This window comes from Cricetulus griseus, chromosome 4, assembly GCF_003668045.3.
Source record: "Cricetulus griseus strain 17A/GY chromosome 4, alternate assembly CriGri-PICRH-1.0, whole genome shotgun sequence".
In the NCBI taxonomy this organism is placed as follows: Eukaryota; Metazoa; Chordata; class Mammalia; order Rodentia; family Cricetidae; genus Cricetulus; species Cricetulus griseus.
The window spans coordinates 54290440-54303326 of NC_048597.1; the positions used below are offsets into that span (position 1 = coordinate 54290440).

At 38.2% G+C, this 12887-nt stretch overlaps 1 protein-coding gene across 3 annotated transcripts in view; it reads left to right on the forward strand.

Moving 5' to 3' along the window:
- The window catches only part of Sec22a (SEC22 homolog A, vesicle trafficking protein), a 54146-nt gene that overhangs the window by 8589 nt on the left and 32670 nt on the right, over positions 1-12887 (forward strand). The window lies entirely within an intron of this gene.

Genomic DNA, 12887 nt, shown 5'->3' on the forward strand with positions numbered 1-12887 from the left:
AAGTTCCAGGCCAGCAAGAACTACAATGTGAGACTCTCTAAAAACAAACAAACAAAAAAACAACAAAACAAAACCTAAGACCATAGAACATGAGTAAAATAGGCAGTTTGAGAGAGATAAGACAGAGAGGTCAATTTAGTACTCCATTGTGAAGTAGGAAAATAAATGTACAAATGAGAAAGAAAATGCCAAATGGAAGAAAGAAATGGTCAAGCCTGCTGAGGTGGAATACTAGAGAAGAAGCTTTAGAATTGAACAGAATGATAGTGTCCTCAGAAATGAGCAGTCCTTGGAGAAGAATTGTTTAGGATGTGGGGAGGGGAGGAGAAATGATGAAGTCCTATGTGGGTTTTGTTTTGTTTTTTGTTTTTTGTTTTTGTTTTTTGAGACAGTGTAGTCCTGGCTAGCCTTGAACTCACTCGTAGACAGCCTGGCCTGGGACTCAGAGATCTGTCTGACTTTGCCTCCTCAGTGCTGGGATTAAAGGTGTGCACCACCATACCTGGCTTTCATGAGGTCTTTCCAATTGAGACAATCTAGTGGAAGAGATGAGGAGGATTTTAGAACCATTCACATAGATCCAGTGCAAATTTTGAGGGCAGAAATGCCCACTGACTTTAGAGAGGGTAGAATAGAACTTTAGAGAATGTCCACAATTACTTGGGTCACTTAATAACTGTAAAATAATAGGATGTTACATTTAATTGGAGTTTTGAGGATTTACCAAGAAAAAAACATTGATGATAGTGGTTAAATTGTATTTAAGAAGGTGTTTTAGCCTGTTTCTACTTTGGTGAAGACAAGGACTTGAAACATTGAAGCATTCAGGTAGCAGTGTTTTTAATGTCCTCTGTCATTCTCAGTTCCATTTGTTGTCAGGTAGTGGGATAGACATGTTAGAGTTATTGGAGATTGGATTGAAGCATACATTGATATTGGTAACTACCTGCATTAAAAAACAAATCTTTTGGTTTTTGTCTTGCTGTATTTTCTTAAAAGCAATATAAATGCAACAAATTTTTACTATGTCCCAATTCTATTTAATTATGAATTTTAGATTTTATATCATTTATTTTAACCCTGTCTTCTACACAAAGGATTTGGGGCAATTTTCATATACATTAATTCAGGAGGATAAATGAAGGAAGCTGATGAAAGGAGTAGATTTAGGAGAATAAAAAACAGGTACCACTTTCAGGAGATGCAAACACATAGCTCGTGCATTTGTTAGAACAGATCTGCAAGTGCTGTTCTGAGTTTCCTTGTGTCCAAGGCAAGCTGGGAGACAGTCACAGATTTGGTTTTCCTGTCTCCAAGAAGTAATGCCCATAAAAGAGGCAGCATTTGGCTAGCATTCCTCCAGTAGCCATAGTAGTGAGCTTTTTGCAATTTTTTCTTATATTCCTTGGTATGAAATTTATTTAGTTTTTAGATTGGTTCACTGATTGGTTGAACTTTAGCTTTAAAAATTGCTTTTAGCTGGGCAATGGTGGCACATGCCTTTAATCCCAGCACTTGGGAGGCAGAGGAGATGGATCTCTGTGACTAGCCTGGTCTACAAAGTGAGTTCCAGGACAGCTAGGGCTGTTACACAGAGAAAGCCTGTCTTGAAAACGAAAAAGAAAAAAATTAAAAATTGCTTTTATATTTACTTTGTGAATATGTGTGCACATGGTTTCTACACTGCTGCACACCGTGGCATATACCACATTTAAAAGTCAGAGTACAACTGTTGGGAGCTGGCTCTCTCCTCCTACCATGTGTGTTTCAGAGATCCAACTCAGGTCACCAGGCTTGGAGGCAAGTAAGTGCTTTTACCTGCTGAACCATCTTGCCAGTGTAGGCAGACTTTTCTTTCCCACCAACCAGTTCTCAAATAACCACACAGAGGCTTATTAATTATAAATGCTCAGCCGATAGCTTAGGCTTGTTTCTTTGCTAGCTCTTATAACTTAAATTAACCTATTTCTATTAATCTATGTGCTGCCCTGAGGCTCATTTACCTTATGTATGTACTTCCCATCCTGCTTGCTCTGTGTCTCATGGCCTTTTCTCCTGACTCTGCCCTTCTTCTCTCCAGCATTCTGAATCTCTGCCCCCAAAATCCTGCCTCACAGTGACATATGTTCACAATGTAAAGGAATATTCTACATGCCAGCACATGGTTTTAGTTTTTTTTTTTTTTTTTCAGACAGTATCTTATTGTGTGCCTTAACTGGCTTTAAATTTGTGATGATTCTCCTGACCCTGCCTCATGAGTGCTAGAATTACAGGCTCATTCACTGTGCCTGGCAAAACAAAATGTCTTAAGATAGAGGTTGGGAGTGGAATAATAGGGGTCCAATCTGGTGTGATCCAAGAATATGGTTCAGATATATGTAAATGCATAAATTATAACTTTTATAACTAGGCGTAAAAGGCATCTCTGCATGTTGTTTTTGTAGTCAAGCTTTTTTTAAAAGGGCTGGAGAACAGAACGTTGAGCTGTAGTTCCAGAAAAGAACCTGGTTTCATGTATTTGTCCTCATTAATAAGAGATCTTATTAGTTGGTTTCTAGGCTATTAGGGTGTTCACAGTACGTGGCAGCAAACTGAGTCTGATATAAATTGGCAATTTATTTGTATTACTTAAAATTTTTATTTTTCATGACCTTTTTCTCTCCCTGCTGTGAGTTAGACAAAACTCCAGTAGTAACATCATGGCACACAGCCTGAAACTGCTACCAGGCTGCCTTTTTTTGTCTTGGTCATGCTAAATATCCCTCTTTCTTTCAAAGCCCAGCTTATAGCCTGCTCATTTTGAGTCACCTTCTTTCCCATTGCTAGTATTTCATTTTTTCTAATGATCTCACTGTTTTCACAGGTTGCATGTAGAATTTGTTTGACTGCTGTTTTTCATCATTTAAATATTAAATTCCCTAATTTGCTCTCTGTAATTGGGTTGTAAATCATTGAGGTAATTGACCCACCGCAGCCTAACCTATTTTAAATATATATTTATTTGTAATTGAATGTGTGTGGGGAAGGGGCTGCATATGTGTGGATTTGTACACATGTGAGTGCAGGTACCCTTGGAGTCCTGAAGAGGGAGCCAGATCCATGGGGGTTGTAGTTTCAGGCTGTAATGAGCCATTTGACATGGGCTTAGAACAGAACTCAGACCCTCTGCAAGTAGTACATGCTCCTAACCATAGAGCCACCTCTGCAGCCAGCCTAACCTATTTTGATTCTTCATACTTTAGTATAATGCTTTTCAAATCTATTTCAAAATTGAGTGTCAGAATAACTAAGTTATAATTTTAGGCTAAGCCACTTCATCCTTCACATTGATGTCTAAGGTGACCTGGCGGAGAAAGACTAGAGTTTGGAGGGGGAAATATAAGACTGGTAATGTTTAAAATTAAGAGAGCTCTTTTAATCTTCTCCTTCTCTGTATGGGGATTTTCTGTGACTGCAGTGGCCTGAAGGCCATTTTGTTGGTAAAGCACATTCCTCAGAGTATGGCTTGCATTAGTGCAGTGGCTTGCACATGTCATAGCAGCAGCCCTCCTTTGCTCCCTGTTGCTGTGATAAACACCATGATCAGAAACAACTTGGGGAGAAAAGGGTTTATTTGCCTCACACTGTTTGATCACAGTCCATTATTAGGGAAGCCAGGGCAGGAACTCCAGCAGGAGCAGAGGCAAGAACCAGGAGTACAGCTTGGTGGCTTCTCCCAGGATCACAGTCAGCTGTCCTTTTTCATATGGCCAGGGTCATCAGCTTAGGGATGGCCATTCTGATGAAGGCAGTTCCTCAGTTGAGGTTCCCTCTTCCCAGGTGTGTCTAGTTAACAGTGACACTAACTATGACAGATATTTTAGGAATTTGCAGTGTTCCCAACCATGGAAATAAGTTTTCTCCAAAAGGGTTGTTTAGCTTTGAAGAAACCTTATTGGTTGATCTTGTTGATGGAGCAGAGCAGGGAAGAGTGTGAGAGTATCCACTTGTGCAATTTCGCATTCCACAGTGATATTATAGTGATATATGTATAGTGATATATGTATATTAATATATAGGAACTGTTGTTTCATAAATTAAAGGGTATACTTCCCTCATGCTATAATAAATTTCTAATGAATATACTAACTTTATTACTTTAAACATGGCTAAAGCAATCATTATGAAAATTAATTTGTGTCCTATGAGGCCTTAAAACTCTATGGTTGGCTTTGGAGTTAAAAAATCAGATTGTGTCTGAGAGATCTCTTTTAATTTTGAGTCATTGATCTTTGAGTCATTAATGGAACAATGTAATTCTTTAGTTCTTTCACTGGAGTTCATTTTGGAGTCAGGGAGGCTGTTGGCCTTCTAGGTTCTCTCTTTGAGGTTTGTGTGTGTGTGTGTGTGTGTGTGTGTGTGTGTGTGTTTGTCCCTAAACTACTACTTTCAATTAAAAATGCTATTTTAGGCCTCCTGTCTGTTAGTCTCAGCCAGCAGCAAGGCTTTCCTTTCATTCTTGGCTCATATTTTCTGATTACAGGAGTGGTAGCTTGAACAATAGCCTAATTATTCGCCACCTGCAGTTAGTGGGCACTTAATGTTATCACTAACTTTGCAGAGGCTCTGTGCATGTCTGGCAAGTGGACTGCTTCTCTATTGTGGGCACAATCTCACAACTCACATCAGTTTAAACAAAAGCAAAATGTGTTGTGAGAGCTGGCTTGTCAGGCACTGCCCTCAGGATTCCTCCTTCTGCCGATTTTCTGTTCTCCACTGGGAGACTGGGAAACACTTAGCAGTTGCAAGCTTGTTTAGTGGATCTGAGCACCTGCCTCCCTTGAAGTGTCAAGAGCAGGACTTTTTCTAGTCATTGTGGTTAGGAAGGAGGAGCACTCTCAGTAGACCTGTTCACACTCATTTCCTTACACATGGCTTCACCACAGCTGCATATACCATATGGTGGGCTAGGTTTAGTGAAGGGAAGAATGGTTGCTGGTAGATAGCTATTAACAGTATATCACTTTTCCAAGACAAGTGAAACTTCTGACAGAAATTCCCCTCAAGTATAAAGCCAATGAACAGTAGTAGAGCAGGACCACAGCCTTGCCTTTTGGCTTCATGATCTCTGATGCGGTTTATGCCCTTTCCCTTAGTCCTTTTGTGACCACATGTATTCCCAATTTTCCTAATTTTTTTACTTTTTATGGAGAGAGAAATTAACCAGGTTAAAAAAGAGTAAGTAAAGAACTACTTTTTTCTTTCCTGTTGAGAACTCGAGTATTGTGAAGCCCACAGCATTGTCTCATTAGTTTAAAGATTAGTAGTATGGTAGGGAGTATTTTATTTGGCAGGGAATGAAACTGTAAACCTACCAAGCCACTGAAGAGGATACAGCTAGTACAACCCACTTCCCTGTTTGCCTTATTGCTAGCATCACATTACTTTTGTTCTCTTTATTATGGCAAATGTGGAGCTTTCAGCACCATGTATGTTGAATAAACTCATGATCCTGGCCTAGGAAGCAAATTACTCTTCTATTATAGTTTCCGTGGGAAAATGATATTCAGAGCTCTGACAATGTGATCACTCTGGGCTCCTTAAAACTCCCAAAGACTCCTTTATCTTTCTAAGTTGACATTGCCTGGTATACTGCATATGAATAAACATTTTTATATTTAATGAGGCTAAAATTAAAGGATGAAATGGGTCTTTTATTCATGGACTGTTTTAATTCATGATTTGGGTCTTCCTCATTAGTGAATAATTGAAAGCTGGCCTTTGTGAGAAAAGGGTAAGTGAAGAAATATGAAGATCTTGGTACAGTGCTGTATGTGGCAGAACCTCAGTGAATTCTCTTTCCATTCTGTCCCACTGATGGCATCTTTTGTTTTTAATTTATTTTGTATTAGACATATTTATAGGACAGCAGGTATGCTTACTTTCATAGTGTCAAATCTTTTAATTTAATATTTATATTAGTAAAATTTTTGTGGAAGGCTCTATTTCAAAAGTACTATTTTTTTTTAATACTTAGCAACTTTAACAGAGACATGCTTCAGAGAACTTTTCTGCACCCAGGAAAGCTATTTAATCAGGATGTAGCTACGAAGGATAAGCAGAATTTCTGTGTGTGATATAAAAATTAATCATTATGTCATTTAAAAATAGTTTGCTATATATTTTGTCATCTAGCATGCTATGCTGTGTGTGTGTGTAATCATTTCAAGTAAATCTTTGGTAACTGTATTTTGCAAATTCTTGACAGTCAAGGACCTTGTTTTTGACATTAAACTTTTTTTTTTTTACAATTTATTTTTATGTGCATTGGTGTTTTTCTTTTCTTTTTCTTTTTCTTTTTGGTTTTTCGAGGCAGGGTTTCTCTGTGTAGCTTTGGAGCTGGTCCTTGCAGACCAGGCTGGCCTTGAACTCAGAGCCACCTGCCTCTGCCTCCCAAGTGCTGGGATTAAAGGCGTGCGCCACCACCACCAGGCCTCATTGGTGTTTTTCTTGCATGTATGTCTATGTGAGGGTATTAGGTCCCCTGGAATTGGAGTTACAGACAGTTGTGAGCTGCCATGTTAGTGCTGGGAATTGAACCTAGGTTTTCTGGAAGAGCAATCAGTGCTCTTAACCACTGAACCCATCGCTCCAGGCGTTAAACATTTTATAGTAACATGTTAGACTATAAGTATCCTGTGATCTGCTGAGAAGAACATAATTGTTTTTACTGTGTATTCATTTAGTGAGCAGGCCAAAATTATTTTAATAATGCCAGTATTTAAGTGGTTATTTGTAAGGTTTTTTGACACATTGTATGTTAAATTAGACGTCAGGAAAAGTTTTATGTCCAAGACCACTCATTCATTTTGTTGAACTTTAGTAGTCACTCATGGTGACATACTCTAGAATTAGCTTTTTTAATAAGGTGATTAGAAAGGGTAGATGCCTTGTCTAGAAGTTGAACATCTTTCAGTCTCATTCATGATACACTTGATCATCAAAGAACTAAGTTCCTAGTGTCTACATGGGGGTGGGGGGTGGGGGGAGGGGAGACCAAAGATGTATTGAAATTTGGATATATTTCTTGGCTAGAAGAAAGGCAATGACTAGAAATGCCAACTTCATTGGAACTCAAGCCCAGAAACAGAAAGGAATTACAACTTAGCAAAGAAAAGAAAAGAATAAGAAAATTGGAGAGGGCTAGAGAGATGGCTTAGCAGTTAAGAGAACCCACTACCCAGAACTCCAGTTCCAGGGGATCTGATGCCTTCTTGTGACCTTCATGGTAACCAGACACACAAATGATGCGCATACATACAGATAGGCATAACACTCACATATGTTAAATAAATTTTTTTTTTAAATGGCAGGGGGCTGGAGAGCAGGCTCAAAGGTTAGGAGCACTGGCTGCTCTTTCAGAGGTCTTGAGTTCAATTCCCAATAACCACATGGTGGCTCACAATCATCTATAATGAGATCTGGTGCCCTCTTCTGGCCTGCAGGCATACATGAAAACAGAACCCTGTATATTTAATAAATAAATAAATCTTAAAAAGAAAATTTGGCAGGGCATTGTGGCTTACACTTGTCATTCCAGGATCAGGAAGCTAATGCCAGAAGGTCTTGAGTACATGACCAATCTGGGTTACAAAAGGATTTCAAGGTTTTGTTTCAAAAAACAGAGCTGGGTGTGGTGGCACATGCTTTTAATCCCAGCACTGAGTGGTGGGGGTAGGAAGAGTTAGTGGTAGGCAGAGTTAGGCCAGCTTGGTCTACATAGTGAGTTTCAGGACAACCAGGGCTAAAGCGGGGGTGGGTGTGGGCATGGGCATTGGGTAAAGTAGGAAGGAAAAGATAATTAAAAAATTATACTCATGGGGGGCTGGAGAGATGGCACTTGCTACACAATCATGAGGACTGGAGTTTGGATTCCAACACCTATATTATAAGCCAGGCATCCCCCAAATTACCTGTAACTCCAGTTCTGAGGGAAATGACTCCCTTTTCTGGCCTCTTTGTGCATAGGCATGCACACCTGAACAAATATATATGTATATTTGTTCATAGACTCACACAGACAAATATATATGTATGTGTTTATATGTATACACACACACACACACATACTTACTTAAATCTTAAAAGATTATATGTAACTGAAGCTCTAGGTTTGATCCTGAGCATCACAAAAACCAGGTATTCAAGGAGGTGGAGTCAGGAAGATAGATGTTCAAAGTCATTCTCAGCTACATAAGAGATAGCTTGGAATATAGGAGAACCTGTCTAAAAACAAAACAAACAAACAAAAACAAAACAAAAAACCCATTATGCTTAAATTGGAGAGACTATGTCCATTGGCAGTGCAAACATTCTTATGTAATAACAATGATAAAGAGAACGGAGAAATCACTACAGTTTTGGGTAGCTGTCTATTGATACTTACTGCATAGTACCACACCTTCAGCATCACCTTAGATGGCATCTGAAAACATCCCTAGCTTCAGCATATATTGAAGATAAATTGACCTGAAACAGAACAGTGACTGGAAGAATAGGTGAAGTAGTTTTTCTGTGTTTTAGCCAGTGACTTATAGAGATTTTGCTTTGCGTAGATACTACTGGGCTGTAAGCAAGATCCCTATTTGGCAGTCCTTTATTTGTTCATTTTTGGAGCACCTATTCTATGCTAGACCCTATGCTAGGAGCTAAGAATACAGTGGTAGACAATACAGAAACCATCCATGATTTCAATGAGTACAGTTGTTAGTGAAATAGACATTGCAGAATGCAAATATATAAATGTACTCTTGCAGCTTGAGCTAGTTCATGATTAATAACAGCTGCTATCTTATAACTATGAGGTTAAGATCACTTTAGAGCAGTGGTTCTCAACCTTCCTAATGCTTCGACCCTTTAATACAGTTCTTCATGTTCTGGTGACTCCCAACCATAAAATTATTTTCATTACTACTTCATAGCTGTAATTTTAATACTGTTATGAATTGTAATGTAAATATATGACATGCAGGATATCTGATATGTGACTCCCCCCCCAAAAAAAAAGGGTCCATGACCTAGAGGTTGAGTGAGAATCACTGCTTTAGATCATGCACTCTTCAAAGGTCTTTAAGAACAGGTAGGTGAGTGGACTTTATTAGCCAGGTCAGGATTGGAGCACATGGAGAGTGGAGAGGACAGTGTTCTAGAAGCTTCTCAGGATGGAGGTGACAGGTGGGAGTAAGTTGGCACACTTGAAGCTCTGGAACAGGCCTCTGTGGGATGCAGAGAGGGCAGAAGAGAGTTGCAGAAGATGAAGCTGAAAAATTGGAAGGGCTTCCTGGCATGGGGATGTCCATTTTATGCAAGTTCTAAAGTCTGACTTCCTGTAGTTGGGGGGAAAAAAACAAATTGAACTGTGGCTGAGAAAAAAGTAAAAAAAAAAAAAAGAAAAGAAAAACCCCACTAATATCTATACAACAGTTATTAAAAAATTACAGGCTCTGGAATAAACTGCTGTTGATTTGTTGTGCTAGGTATCAAACAAAGGTTAGACAAGTACTCTACCAGTTGAACTGTGTCCCAGGCACACCATCTCTGTGTATTAATAGTGTGGCCTTGGGTAAGTTACTTGAACTCTCTGAGGCCCTTTATGAGCAAATGAACCTAGTAAGTAGCCTCTTATTATGAGGATGAATTAAAAATTTATGCAAAGTATTCAGCAGTGGTCCCAACTCCACTGAGTAGTCAGCAAATGTACATGTTGTTGTTACTGTTGCTACTCTTAGCTTCCTCAAGGCATAGTGTCTATATATAAAACATGAACTAAGTGGGATGGATGTGCACAGACAGCATAGCATCCTTGTAGTAATGTTAGACTGTTTCAAAAGTTGTCTTCAGTGAGATGGTAAGAATCTCTGATTAGCCCAACAATAATGAAAAAGCTATTATTATTATTACAAATGAAATTAGCAGAGCTGGCATGTACTGTTAGGAAGCTGTTTTTCATTTCAGAGAAAATTACAAGGCTAAATTTAAAATGAAAGTCAAATGTAGAATAGCCTTTTCAGAGAGCATCATACAAGTAGATGACTTACTGAAAAGCCAGGATACAATATTTAAAAAAATAGGGCTTTTTTGTATTTCTCACTCAATCTTCCAGTAAAATTTAGCACAAACAAGATTTGTCATAAACTATGAAGTAGGCATCTGTGGCTTATTGAGCTGTTACTGTGGAAGTACAGCAAAACTCTGACATAACACAGAAAATATGGTAAAAAAACTTCATTCACATTATTGGATGATAATGAAATAACTGTGTCTCAGCTAGTTGAGAGTTCTGAATGGATGAAAGCCAATTACTAATTGTGTCCAAGATATTCAAACTATTGTGGAGTGCATTCAAATGCTAATAACATAGCAAAGAGTTTTAATAATGACAATATATTTTGAGACAAGAAAATATCTTGAGAAAATATATTTTAGATTAGGCTTGGTGGCACATAATTGTAATCCCAGTACTTGGGAGTCTGAGACAGGAGGATCAGAAGTGTGAGGCCATCCTGAGCTATTAAGTTCAAGACTACCTTGGGCTAATAGTGATCCTATTTCAATGCCCCCCCAAAGGACAAAATCAACAAAAAAAATTGACTTTTGATTAAAATACTAATTTTTAGAAAAACTTCCATGTTATATAGCTAAACTTTTTAAAAATTAATGATTCTTGAGAAGAGATATAAATTCGACATATATATATATATATATATATATATATATGTATAGAAAGCTGAGTGTTTCATGAGACAATATATATTCAAAATTTTTCTGTTCCTTTTTTAAAATAAAATGTTATGACTTATTAATTTTATGTCCTGCTAATAGGTTACAATTTTAGAAACTTTGCAAAAATGACTATCGGTGGAATTTTAGAAAGGAGTTCTGGGTTCCTGGAGTAAAATGAGTACAATTTTATCACAAGTGTGTCTCACAATATAAAAGATGCAGAGGGAATCAGTAACATGACTCACCTAAGGGGAGAAGAATTGTGTACCTATGGCAATAAGTGGAGAAGACTAGTATGCAGTCTGCTCCCAGCCCCTTTTAACATTGAATCGTGTTAGCATATTCACTCCAAAAGTTAAAAGAAATTCTGGGTGCTGGAGAGATGGCTTACCTGTTAAGAGTGCTTATTGCTACACAACCATGAAGACTAGCATTTGGATCCTAGCATCCACATAACAAGCCAGGTGTTCTGTATTTGCTCCAAGAAGCAGGATTTCTGGGCTTGCTGACTTACAGTCTAGCTGAAAAATGCAATCCCTAGGTTCAGTGAAGGACCCTGTCTCAAGGAAATAGATGGAATCGATAAAGGAGGACATTGACATCTTTTGGCCTCTGAGCATGCACAGGGTTGTGCACCATGCACCAACACACACACACACACACACACACACACACACACACACACACACACACACACACACACACACAGAGCACACAGCACACAGCACACACGCATGCACAAATAAATCTTAAATTCTTTACAGTATTAGGAGAGGAAAAAGCTCACTGGGATGGATCAAGCGGACAGTACAGATTGCTGTGATTAGTAGGATGTAGCACACAAGTGGGAGCCGTAACCTGAATGTTGTGATGATTTACTGTTCCTGGGCTTGACCAGCTGTGTGGTCAGTACAATAAAAGGTGACTCATTAAATGGTTAATTTATATTCCACTCACCACTTATTTATGGAAGGAAGGCATATGCTGTATTTTAGGAAGTTTTATTTCAGTGTAACATGTTTAAATGAAATGTTTCCATGCTTAAAGTAGAAGTTTTAAAGCACAGTTAACATATTATTTGGAAACAATTTCAAGCTTACAAAAATTATATGAATAAGAGAAGGCCTAATAATGTATTTCCATACTCGGCTTTGTGATATTTTCCTACCTATGTGTTTTTATTTTATTTTATTTTTTTCTGAACCATTTGGAAGAAACTTACAGATATTTCCTTCTCTCCTCGATACCCTGCCTGCATGCTGGAGAACAAATCGAAGGCTTGTTTATGCTAGGAAAATGCTCTACCACTGAGCTACATACCAAGGCCAGGCCTTCTTAACTATTCCAAAGTATATTTTCTAAGATTGGAAATAGGTTTTTACTTAACTGCATACCATAATCAGCTATAGTAAATTTAATATTGCTACTGTAACATACTGCCTGCTTTTTTTATCATTTAATCTTAGAAATATTCATTATAGCAGCTCAGCCCTCTCTGCCCAGGATCCAGACTAGGGATTATCACATTTGGTTGGCATGACTTTTTAGATTTCTTTGATTGGGAGCATTTTTATAATCTTTATTTCTTTTTTACAGCATTGAGGGTTTTTTGTTTGTTTTGTTGTTAAAGAATATGCCTCCCTATCTAAAAATTGGAGTGTTGGCTATTTTGATGTTTCTTTACTATTAGATTCAGGCTATACATCCCCAGTTATAAGTGATGTCTTTTCTTAGGTTGTTACTTGAGGGAGATGCATGTGTCCACTTGTCCCTCATTACTGATATTGGAATACCTTGGTCAACATGTTCTCTGATTACTACTATGTGATTTCCTCTTACAACTAATAAACAGTCTATTGGAAAATGTCTTAAAGCAGTAGTTCTCAACCTGTGAGCCAAGACCCCAATTGGGGGGTGGTCAAACAATTCTTTTGCAGGGGTCACCTAAGACCATCAGAAATACAGATATTTACATTATGATTCATGACAGTAGCAAAATCGCAGTTATGAGGTAGCAGTGAAAGTAACTTTGTGGTTGGAAGTCACTACAGCATGAGGGAACTGTATTAAAGGGTCATGGCATTAGGAAGGTGAGAACGATGCCATACAAATATGTTGGGGCACCT